At 49.4% G+C, this 12,548-nt stretch overlaps 1 protein-coding gene and 1 pseudogene across 2 annotated transcripts in view; both read left to right on the top strand.

Moving 5' to 3' along the window:
- The window catches only part of Caln1 (calneuron 1), a 276,336-nt gene that overhangs the window by 235,338 nt on the left and 28,450 nt on the right, over window positions 1-12,548 (top strand). The gene's annotated exons all lie outside the window — the stretch shown is intronic.
- On the top strand, window positions 7,843-7,940 carry LOC114103174 (U6 spliceosomal RNA; annotated as a pseudogene).

Below are 12,548 nucleotides of genomic sequence, written 5' to 3' on the forward strand. Positions count from 1 at the left end.
CGGTCAGCGAGCCAGGTGGGAGGCCAGGGGATGGCAGGTGTGGGACAGCCCGCCCCCCGGGAGGAGGGGCTGGACCCAGGGCAGCGCCACCCAGGGCCTCGGCTCCTCAGTAACTCAGAGGAGTCCGGTGCAGACCAGGAGGAGTCCACTGCAGACCAAGGAGGCCTCACCGTTTCCCGACCTCCTGATCCTCGTCCTCCTCAGCACATCCCTGTTCCTCTCGGGAGGTGCGGGCTGTGACTTTTGAAACATAGTTTGTTTTTTTTTTTTTTTTCCTAATCACAAGAGTAACAAAGACTCGATATAACAATTTTGGAAAATATCGAAAATTAGGAAGGAGGGGAAAAAAAATCCTACTATCCAAAGACAGCCACTATTGATTTTTTTCTGTTTGGCCTTTTTCTAAAAGATTAATCTTTATGAATCATTTCAAACATACAAATATTAAAAAATTAACAAAGACTCAGATTAATAGATGTTAACGTTTTGCTAGATTTCCTTTAGAGTTCTCTTTATTTTCCTTAATTTTCACTGTGATCCATGCAGCTGTAGGTATTTACAAGGTACAGTGTGAGCATACATATATATGCATCTAATGAAAATACCAGGCTAATTGTCATTTCTTAAACATTTATCCTGTCTTTTTATGGGGCAACTTTGAAGTCTCTGCTATTTCTTTACAAAATATCTCACGAATTCTTGTGCACTCTCGTCACCCTGCCGTGCCATAGACCCCTTAGGACCTATTCCTCCTCTCTAACTGCACTTTGGCACCTGTTTTTGTTTTAAGATTTATTTATTTGTTCTAATTAGTTATACATGACAGTAGAATGCATTTTGACACATCATACATACATGGAGTATAAGTTCTCTTTCTTGTTGCACATGATGTAGAATCACACTGGTGCAGATTCAATAATGCAGATTCATTCTACTATCTTTCCTACCCTCATACCTCCTTCCCTCCCTTCGCTCCACTCTGTCTAATCCAAAGTACCTCTATTGTCCCCTAGCCTCCCCACTCCCTTATAGTAAATTAGCATCTGTATATCAGAGAAAACATTCAGCCTTTGGTTTTTGGGGATTGGCTTATTTCACTTAGCACGATATCCTCTAGCTCCATCATCCATTTACAGGCAAATGCCATAACTTCATTCTTCTTTAAGGCTGAGTAATATTCCATTGTGTATAGATATTGGCACCTGTTTTTAAAGAAATAGACTATTATAGATCCAGGTGAGGCTCATGCCCACACCTCATTCTTCCTCTTCTCCCCAAAGGTGACTCTTGCCATTGGACATGTCCTATGGTACACTGTCCTCTGGTTTGGGGACCTGCCTGTGGCAACGTGAAGAGCCTCAGGAGTTGGTTTGCAAACAAGGCCCAGTGTGGAGATGAAGCCCCCACCTCCCTGCCCCAAGCCCACGTCGGCATAGCCACGGCCTCACAGGCCCCTCCAGGGCTGCTTCTGGTTATATAGTCTGATTCCACTTTCTCCTTCAATTAACTTATGATAATCCAAAGTGTGGGGCTCACAACTAAGTACTCCTTACAAATATTCAAATATACGCAGTAGGTTACAAGAATGAAATCACTCCCCGGTTAAGAAGGTGGCAGAGTAATTCAATTTGCTCTCTCTTGGCTAATTTATATTAAAATAACATGGAGTACACTATTTTGAAGAAATACCCAAGGGAAAAACACACCAATATTAGAGCAGCCAAGGCCAGAAGGTGAGCATGAGCAGTATGTAAGAGAGCCTTTTCCCCAGGTCCTGACGTGTTGTGATCAACTCCTGCTGCACAGTCTGTCAGCTCTGATTCATGTGGAGGCCCCTGGGGAGACCTGTCCCTCCCACTACAGGAGAAAGGAGGACGCCCTCGCCCTCGCCCTGTTGTGGAGTGACCCTCACTGAGGTTGCTGGAGTGAAGGTAGCTCCTGTTTCCGGCTTGTCTTCCAGTGGTCAGCCAAGCTGACCCCTCCTCACCTCCTTTCTGGAGTCGGGGTAGGCCTGATGGGGCCGACCAGCCCCCAGCTTCCCACTTATTCTGATTCTGGGATGAAGATCTCAGCAGAAAGACTTGGAAAGCATAAATAGTGCTCGATTTGAAAATAAAGAATAAAACAATTAACCATAAAAGACCATAAATTAATGATGAAGAAGAATGTCTATAATATACGTATGAAACAGAAGTATGCTAGTTTTAATATGTAAATGGTTCTCGTGAATCAATAAGAGCTGGCTCATGGAGGAGGTCCCCTACCTGTGGGCCTTCTGTTGACGTGACCGTGTGCTCTCAGAGCCCTGGCATGGCTCTCCACCAACGAAACCAGCTCTCCACCAACGAAGAATAGGAGCCCTGGACAGTGACCCCTGCCTTCCCACAACCCACCAAATAGACCAAGTCCACGCGTGGCCCAGTTCTAGTGGGCTCAGGTGCTTTGCGCTCCTAAGGATACTTTAATGTGTTTTGTAGTTTTCTGCTGTTGTACTCGAGCTCTTCCCCACCATGTTTTCTAATAGACTCTTTCTGATGTGCAAGACAGCTATTGATTTTGCATGTTTATTTTCATTTCAGATCTTACTCTATTAGTTCAAGTAGCAAGTGCCCTTAAATTTTCTAGCCGACAAATTATTTGCAGATAACATAGTTCTTTCTCATTTGTTCAGATAACAAACCTCCTCCTACTTTAGGTCTATATTGTATGGGTTTGAGATCCCAGAGGAATTAATAGTCAATGCTTCGAAGTTGAAAAACACCCTGCATTCCCCACCCCCACCCTTTTTTTAAAAACTGGATCATTTCTAGGCTTGAACACCCCAGGGGCTGCTGCCTGTGGCTTCAGATAAGACGTTCTTGATCATGTGAAGGATTCTATTCATTTCATTATTCGCTTGCCCAAAAGGTTTCGAATGCAAAACTGCATTCGAAAATGTGCCTGAGTCCTAAGGGATAGCTCAGTGAGTGTTCACCAACTCAGTGCACCTGCCTGAAGCAGTACTCAGATCAGGAATGCCAGTACTCCTAACACTCTGTGCCTGTCCGTGACTCCCTCCAAGGTCAGTCACTGTGACAATGCCATGTTTCAATGAAGATATCCAATATTTTGGAAAATCCCAGAAATAAATGGTTCACAAGTTTTAAGTGGCATTCTGAGTGGTATGGTGGAACCTCGCACTATCCATCCTGGGCACAAATCATTCCTTTGTCCAGCGTTTCCACGCCATATGCAGCACCTGCCCGTTAGTCCCTTGGTGCCCGTTCTGCATTATCAAATCAACTGTCACAGTGTTACAGTGCTGGGTTCAACTCACCCCCGTGCTGCTCAGTGGCAGCCCCAAAGCACAAGGGTAGCCACGCTGGCCACTTGGACTGGAGAGGAGCTGGAAAGAGTTTCCTTCACACACCGAGATGAATGTTCTCCAATTAGTAGGGAAGGAAAGAATCGTAGGCCGAGTTTGCTAAGATCTCGGGTACAGTGAGGTGTTTTGAGGGAGAGAATGTTTTCACATGGTTTTTATTACAGCAAATCATTGCCATGGTTCTATTTTATCACTGGTTGCCGTTGTTAATCTCACTGTTCCTAGTTTACAAGATCCCAGGTCTGGGTGTACAGGGAAACCCAGTCTGTACGTGGCCCAGTACTGTGCACAACCTCAGGCATCCACGGGAGGTCTTGGAATGTGCCTCCCGCAGAGGACAGGGGTGACGGTACCCCCCATTTTGGTTAGCCCAGAGTCACTGGATTCATAACCTGACCGTGGGGAGGGCACTGTAAGAGGGTGTGGGCCCTTGGGGTCATCTTAGAACTTAGATTTCCACCTATTTCATAGGGAAAATGTTTACTTTTTTTTCTGTTTGCAATGAGAAACTCTTCGAAGGGTCATAATCACCAAGGGAGGATCTGATTTAAACATTAAATAAAACTAACAACCGGGGGGATGTGTGGAGAAGAAGACAGGCTGGGTGTCCTGTGGAAAGCGGAGGAGGACAGGCTTCAGTAAGGAGGAGGAGGAGGATGGACCGTTTGCTGTGATCAGAGAAGAGCGCGCGAGACAGGCTCAGGTTTGGACTCCTGTTCTGGTCAGGCATCAGGGAGAGTCAGAGCGAGGTGGCCGCCCTGGGGCCCGGAGGCAAGAAGAGCCGGGCATGCAGACCTGAGCCTGGGCTCCTCGGCCGCGAGAGGCCCCTGGGCAGATCAGGCAGGGTGCTGGGTCCTGCAGACGCCCCGAGCTTGCCTGGCCTTCCTCAGGCTTACAGCAGATCGCGTGGGCAGACTCCTGCCAGGATTTTGCCAGAAGTGACTACGTGGTTGTAAATGTGCCTTGAAGAGCCTTGAGCTGTTGGTTTGTTTTTAAATACGTTCTACCTTCTGAGTTCTTGTTATGAGAGAGGGTTTTCTCTTCTCTGTCCATTTGATTGAACTGGAGGCCACTCAGCTCCCCCTGGACTTTCCACCCCATAGATCTCACCTTGGTGTTAAACCAGTGGGATCGTGAGCCCCCACAGGGCCTCACTTAGAAGAAACACTGAGCAAAATCTGGTAACTCTGTCAAGAGAGTGTATCTAAAGAGGTTAGTGTGTCAAGATTGTGGAATCTTTCTAGCAATTTCAGATGCAGAATCCAGGGAGACTTGTCAGGATGCTCGGGCCTTAACAGGGTAGAACAGGGTCTCCAGCATGAGAGCCTCCAGCTAGACTGCTCCAGGGGGGAGCAAACCACGGGTGCCAGGTAGATTTGCTGCTTTGGAGATCAGGCTCAGGATCCCTGTTCAGCCCACAAGGGCCAGGAAACATCAGGTGGCCACAGGGTGCTGGCTCTTGAGAAGCCACGCCTGTCTCACCACAGGCCAGGGTGAGGCTGCCTGTGGCCTGATTCTACTCATCTTGGATGGTCAGGGTGTTTACCAGGGCAAACAGCAGCTCCAGAAGCCTCTAAGGACACTTCCATTGGTGCCAGTAGGGACCTCAAAAGGCCCCCAAACCAGGTCAAAGTTCAGGAAGCAGGGAGCCCAGTCAACCTGATTGGACGTTATTCTTGAGCACAGATTTGATAACCACGTCGTTTTTCTGAGAGGGACCCACATTTGACTGTCCTCTGAGAGAGTGGACCATACCAAAGGGGTTCAACAGAGGTGTTGTAAGACGAGGAGATTGGACAGTGGCTCTAACTCCCGTCATGGGCAGAGGAATGGACTTCTGGGGGCGAGAGGGGTTCCTCCTCTACATTCTCATCGGTGCCCCCCACAAGTGGACGTCCAGTGGTGATGGTGTCCCTGTGTATGCGTGACATGGTACAGACACACGTCCAATGGCGCTCTGGGTCAGCGTGAAGCACACACCTACAGGGCAGGCACTAGAGAGGCCTCCTGGAGGACTGGGCAGGGGCGTCTGCAGGGGCTGACTGCTGGTCCTTCCCTATTCTCTGGCTGACCCCAGTGTTCCTCTCTGGAGATCCACATGGGGCCGCGTGTTCGTCTGACAACGAGGTTGCTTGGGCTAGAGGTTTCCTTTGAAAACCGCTGGGCAGGGTCCCTGGGGAATCTTCCCTGCTGTGGAGGGCTCCAGTGTCACCCCCAGGGTCCCCCGGGAACTGCTCTGCAGCCTCTGCCACACTCCTGTTTCCTAGCCTCCCCTAGGCTGCCTCCCCTGCAGGGGGAGAGGCCAGCATGAGGTTGGCCTCCATGCACTGCTGTTTACCAAGGTGGTGCCGTTTTTCGTGGGCTGTGTCACGACCATCAGTGCCATGTCACCATGGGCCCCGTTGGGACAAACTGTCAGCGATGGCTGTTCCTCCCAGGCTCGCTCACCCACAGGCGCCGTGGGCAGGGGCTGCCACAGGAAAGGCGAGGGCTTTGTTGGGCTCCTGGTGGGTGACCTTCACGGACGCAGGCGCTGTCAGGCTTGGAGTGAGTGGAGCCGGGGGGTTGGATGAATTTGGCACAGGCCTGGAAACAGGAGTCAGGCTCAGAGTCTCCAATTAAGACGGCCGCAGGAGGGAGGGAGGGGGAGCCCCAGGTTGGAGGAGGGATCAGAGTTCCTCGCAGCCCCTGCCAGGGACAGCTCACCCACCCTCCTTTCAAGGACAGCAGCAGGGCTGGGGGCCCCTCCCCGGGAGGGGTCAGGGTGTCCACAGAGGGCGAGATGGGCACTGGGGCAGAGGGAGCATAGCCTGAAACTCAGGGAACTTGCTCACCGTGGATCTGAAGTCTGTCTGTCTTTTTTTTTTTTAAATATTTATTTCTTTTTTAGTTATTAGCGGACACAACATCTTTGTTTGTATGTGGTGCTGAGGATCGAACCCGGGCCACATGCATGCCAGGCGAGCGCGCTACTGCTTGAGCCACATCCCCAGCCCCCTGTCTGTCTTTTCATCACGCCTGATCTCCATGTGCCAGGATCCTGTGACTCATGCCTGCTCCCTCCCTGACAGGAACACAGAATGCACATGTTCCCGGGGAATGCACTGTGCAACATTAAGGAAGGTTTGCACAGTGCTCCCCTCAGGCCACCAGCCGTGGCTTCCTCAGCCTCTGGCCTGGGTGAGAGAGCAGGCCAGGGAGGGGAAAGGAGCTGGAGAGGCACCAGCGGGCTAGGGGGAAAGAGCAGACGGGCAGACCTCCCTGATGGCTGGCAGGAAGACCGCTGCTTTGAAATGCCCTGGGCAGCAGCTCTGCACCAGCAAGGGTGACCACAGCCCCAGCAGCACTTCCGGCCCCTCCCGAGCTGAACTCTCCCCTTTCACAAGCATTTTCCCTGTTCTCTGTGTAGGTTCTTGAGCTCTGAGCACATGGCATCTGCTTTGATGGTTGCCAGAGACGGGAGAGCACAAGGCTCCCGTTCTCAGGAGTCTCATGCCGCGTAGCCGTGGGAGAGTCCAGGGCACAGAGCCGCTCCCCTCCACCTAGCTGTCCCTGTGCCTGAGATTACTTCACGAACCTGCTTTGTACAAATTACAAATAACTACACACAGTTGTGACCTGAATCTTTCTTGAATTCATGTTTTTTAAAATTTATTATTTATTCTAATTTGTTGTACATGACAGCAGGATGCATTTTTGATTCATAGTACACATATAGAGCACAATTTGTTATGTCTTTGGTGGTACCCAGAATAGAGTCACACCGTTCATGTCTTCGTAAATGTACTTAGGGTAGTGATGTCCATCTCATTCCACCATCTTTCCTACCCCCATTCTCCCTCCTTCCCCTCCCACCCCTCTGCCCTCTCTAAAGTCCCTCCATTCCTTCCATGCTCCCCCCCCCCATTATGGATCAGCATCCTCATATCAGAGAAAACATTTGGCATTTGTTTATTTGGGATTGGCTGACTTCAGTTAGCATTGTCTTCTCCAACTCCATCCATTTACCTGCAAATGCCATGATTTTATTCTCTTTTATTGCTGAGTAATATTCCATTGTGTATACATGCCACATTTTTTTTCCATTCATCCACTGAAGGGCATCTAGGTTGGCTCCACAGTTTAGCTACTGTGAATTGTGCTGCTATAAACATTGATGTGGCTGTGTCCCTGTAGTATGCTGTTTTTAAGTCCATGGTTATAGACCCAGGAGACGGACAGCTGGGTCAAATGGTGGTTCCATTCCCAGATTTCCAAGGAATCTCCATACTGCTTTCCATATTGGCTGCACCACTTTGCAGTCCCACCAGCAGTGTATGGGTGTACCCTTTTCCCCACATCCTCGCCAACACTTGTTGTTGTTTGTCTTCATGATAGCTGCCGCTCTGACTGCAGTGAGATGATATCTTAGAATGGTTTTAATTTGCATTTCTCTGATTTCTACAGATGATGAGCATTTTTCCTTATATTTGTTGATTGATTGTACATCTTCTTCTCATACTAAAATCGGAATGATACAGAGAAGATTAGCATGGCCCTTGTACAAGGATGACACACAAATTCATGGGTTTTTTTTGAAGACCAGGCCACTGAACACTGGAGCAACTCAGATCCCACACTCACACCCTGACACTCGGGCTCCTGCCCCTGACTATGGAGGCTTATTTGGCATGGTATTTTCCAGCTCCAACCATATACTGGCAAATGCCAGAATTTCATTTTTCTTTAAAGCTGAGTAATATTCCATTGAATATATATATATATATATATATATATATATATATATATCACATTTTCTTTATCCATTCATCTATTGAGGGACACCTAGGCTGGTTCCATAGTTTAGCTATTGTAAATTGAGCTGCTATAAACATTGATGTGGCTCTGTCACTATAGTATACTGATTTTAAGTCCTTCGGGTATAGACCAAGGAGTGGGATAGCTGGGTCAAATGATGGTTGCATTCCCAATTTCCTGAGGAATCTTCCAAGAATATAGGCAACAATTTTTCATTTCTCTGGTTGTATGCAAAGTAGAGTGACACCATTCGTGTCTTCACACATGTACCTAGACGATGTCCATCTCATTTCACCATCGTGTTTTGAGTATTCTTGTCACAAAAAAAGTGGTTAAAGTATGTGAGGCAAAGAACACGATAAAAGCTCAATTTAGTCATCAGACAGTGCTCACCTATATCAAAACACGTTGGACACCGCAAACGTGTAATTTTTGCTTGTCGAATGAATGTATAAATTTAAAAACTAAGAAGCATAAGATTAAACTGGATTAAGAAGGGATTTGACTTAAGAAAAAAAATTAAGCCTTCAGCTCTTTAACAGGAAGTCTGAAAGATACAAAAAAGCAAGCCACAGAAAACTGTTTTCAGTTCATCTCTCCAGGAAAGACGCGTGTGTAGAAATGTCTGTTTTAAAAATCCTGCAACTCAATATTAGAATCAATAAAGACCGTGCACAGCGTTTGTGTGTTTCACAAAATATCAAATGACTCATAAACACAGTGAATACAAGTCGTCCAACATCACGTGTCTCGGAGAAATCACAGACCAAAAGAGCCACCCAGGAGTCACCCACTCCCTGAGTTCAAGATTGACCTCCCAAAGGATGAGGGGTGACGGGATTCTCACGCATGCTGGTGGGAGTGGAAAACCCAGGATCACTTTGGAAAACTGGCAGCAGCATCTAGTGCTAAGGATGCCCTGGCTGGCCACCCAGGCATTTCCCTCCTGGTATTTTACCAGGAGAAATAAAACTGCATGTCTGTCACTGTGATGCACAAATGAGAAATTAAAAAAGTCCTAAACAGGATGTGCTCCAGACGGGTCATAATCATGATGGCTACCAACTGAAGACAGCCCAGGGTCCATCCTCACCAGATGGGAAGGATGGTGGTGGTCAGCGTGTGTGCACAGTGTGCCTAGAGGATGGAGCAGGAGGCTCTCACCACCTGCCCTCAGCACGTGCCCTCGGGGGTCCACTTCCACGCAGACCTCGAGCCGCCCCTCTTGCTTGATCCCCCGCTTTGCCTCCAGGTTCTGGTGTTCTGTAGGGTCCCCAGAATCACAACTTCTGGTGTCGGGCTGGAGCAGATGCCCCAGGAGTGAGGACTCGGAGCGCCCAGGGTCCTCTGGCTTCGCCTGCCCTTTGCCCACGGAGGAGCACTTACTTCCCTGGCTGGGTTGCTCCCTGCGTCAGCTGCAGGAGGCGGAATCACTCCCATTCCTCTGTCATGGCGCCATCTTAGCTCCTCGTGGAGAAAGCCCCTTAGGAACCTGTTCCTTATCCCTCCTCCTTCCCCACTCCGTTCCGCCTCTGTCCCTGAGGACTACTGGAATGTGCGTCTGTTTGTAGGGAGGTTGCATTTGTGTTTTGAGTGCATGTGCTTTTAATGTACATACATGGTCTTAGGTTATTTGATTCATTTATCAAACATGTGCCAAGCGCCCACCTGTGCCCAGCATAGTTCCAAGATGCAGGAATCCAGCGGGGAACAAAATCGACAAAATACATTTCATTCTGTCTGCTTTATTTACTGACCTACAGTCTCAGCAATGAGCAGAGCTACCCATGTATCCGCCTCATGGCTGCCACCTGCCTGCCGCCCTGGGACTCTCCGAGATCACTAACCACGTCGTTACATTACTGTGGAACCTTCCAGAATCTCTTCGGTGCATAATCTCAGAGAAAAGTACTGTTCTGTTGAGTGTTTTTCCCCTTTGCCATAATAACGCCATCTGCACCTGGCACACTGCTCGGTGACATGCCTGTGTGCTTTGCACGCGTATCTTAAGCCACGGCATCCGGAGCTGCTGTGACAATCGAGAGGCCTTTTTACCACATTCTCTCCAACTCCTGCCACTGCCAAGTGCTTGATTTTTTTTTCCAACATGAGAGATTAAAAATAGCGTCTTCAAGATTTAACTTGCACTTCCTGCTGCGTTAGGATAATGGTCTTGTATGCCTGGTGCTTTCCTGTCTTTGTTGGCCACTCTTTTTAAGTGTCCACTCCTCTTTCATGTTCCGATGTTGCTCTTTGATTCATCATAAATGCCGTGGCCATTCCTCCTGGTCTGTAGCTTGGCTTTAAATTTTTATGGTGGTTTTCCTTTAGTCAAAGCGATTTCTTTTTTCCCTTCTATTGTTTTGCCTTTGGGTATTTAAACCCAACAGTATACATACAGACCCTACTCCATTTGCATCTGGCTGTTTTGTAGTTTTAATGTGTGTTTAATTATCTGTAACTTATTTCTGTCAGAATTGTCAGGTAAGCACATAACGTTTTACAGTCCCCATAAACAGGCAGTTGCCCAACTCCACTGAACACTCTGCTCTCAGCCCCAGCGGTGGGAGACGCGTGCTGAATTGGAGGGCCCCGTGGGTGTATGGATGGAGCAGGCTGTTGCATTGATCCAGACTCTGTTATTCTACTTGTGGACAATGACACACAGGTGTACGTGGGCCTCCATATCTGATAGCACAAGTCTCTGCACCTTGTTTCTTTTTTTTTTTTAAATCTTGGATTTCCTGCCCTTTATTATTTTAGTTTTTGCAATGTGAATTTTAGGACCAATTTAGCGATTCCATAAAACTCCTGTTAGATTCTGTGCAGGCTCAAATTGAATTACTCATTTGGTTTTTAATGCATTTACAATTAGCCTTCCTTATCCTAGGGTTCCACATCGTGGCTTCAAACAACTTTGGAACAAAAATATTTTGGGAAAAAAAATTCTAGAAATTTCCAAAAGGCAGGACTTGAGTTTGTGAGATGCTGAGCACTAACTACCCCGAGTGCACTGGAGCTGAGCAGCTGTCTCCAGGGCTCCAGGGTGTTCGGCTGCTCTGCGTGCGGGGAGGGTCCTGTTCACGTTGCTTCTTGTGCCGGGCACTCAGCCCTGTGAAGGTGCATCTGCAGGGAACAGGGACAGATGTGGTCTAGATCAACGTGACTGTCTCGATGATGCATCAGGTAGAGTGACCTAGGGCTGACTTGAGCATACAGGGGGGTGTGCGTGGCTCTAGGCGAACACCCCGCCCTTTTACGCAAGTGACCTCAGCACCCGTGGTGTCCACAGAGGGCGCTGGAGTCAGGCCCCTGCAGACGCTCAGGGATGACTGAGCATCAAGTCTGTCTGCTCTCTGCCTTTGCTGTAAACTATGATTTCCAGAGTGTTTTATGGTTTCTTGTGAGTTTTACCCCATCTTGTAAAGGTCTCAGCACGTGCTGTGTCCAGGGAATGATGGACCCTCAGGCTGCGGCCGGCTGCGGCATTCACGGCTCTCTTCCCGCTGCCCCCCTCGCAGCGCTTCCTTCCCTCTCTCTGCCCTTCCAACGAGGGCCTCGTCACTCCAACTCATTTAACCATGATTCCCTCCAGTGCCCTAAAGGCCTTGATAGGAGCCATTTTGCTGAATTCCCAACAACTCTGGAGTCTGGTTCATCGAACTGAAAGTGAGATATATTTGGGGAGTTTATTCCAATTTAAATGACTGAACTGTCCCCCGTTTGTTTTCCCCCTGTTTATGGGTCCCAGTGCCGGACACCAGTCCCCCCCCCGCCAGGCGGGGTGCGTGTCCCGGGCCTGCTTCCCCGGGGGGTGGAGCAGGGGCTCCGGCCTGGTGAACCCTGTGGGGCAGCACGTGTCTGAGTCATCACGAGGAAGGCAGGACAGGTGACAGCTGGAGACAAGGCCTGGCTGGAAACCCTTCCCTGGGAGGACCAAGGGCCAGCTGTGGGGGGGGCGGTGGCGTGGCTGGGCGGTGGCGTGACCTGGGAGGGGTCTGTCATGCCGGGATCCCCAGGAGCGAGGCTTGGGAACACAGCCCCAGCACAGCTGATGTCCCCACAGCCATCCTGCTGCAAAGGGAGAAGGGAGAAGGGCAGGGAGGACAGAGAGGCCCCTGTGCTCCCCACGGGCCCTGTTGTCAGTGGCCAGGCCCGGCCCTGGGCAGCATGCCTTCCAGATGCCCGCTCCTCACCCCTTGAAACACCACACGGTCATGGGAGCCACCTGTATCTGGTCCCAGTCCCTGTGTGAGAGGGTGGGGGACGGCGGGGAGGACATGAATGACTCGGGGGCCTGCCGGGCAAGGCGCTGGGCTGGTTTAACATGCGGCATGTCCCAGCAGGCCACAGCTGTGACCCGCAGGCTCAGGGCATTAGCACCACG

The sequence above is a fragment of the Marmota flaviventris genome, chromosome 19, assembly GCF_047511675.1.
Source record: "Marmota flaviventris isolate mMarFla1 chromosome 19, mMarFla1.hap1, whole genome shotgun sequence".
In the NCBI taxonomy this organism is placed as follows: Eukaryota; Metazoa; Chordata; class Mammalia; order Rodentia; family Sciuridae; genus Marmota; species Marmota flaviventris.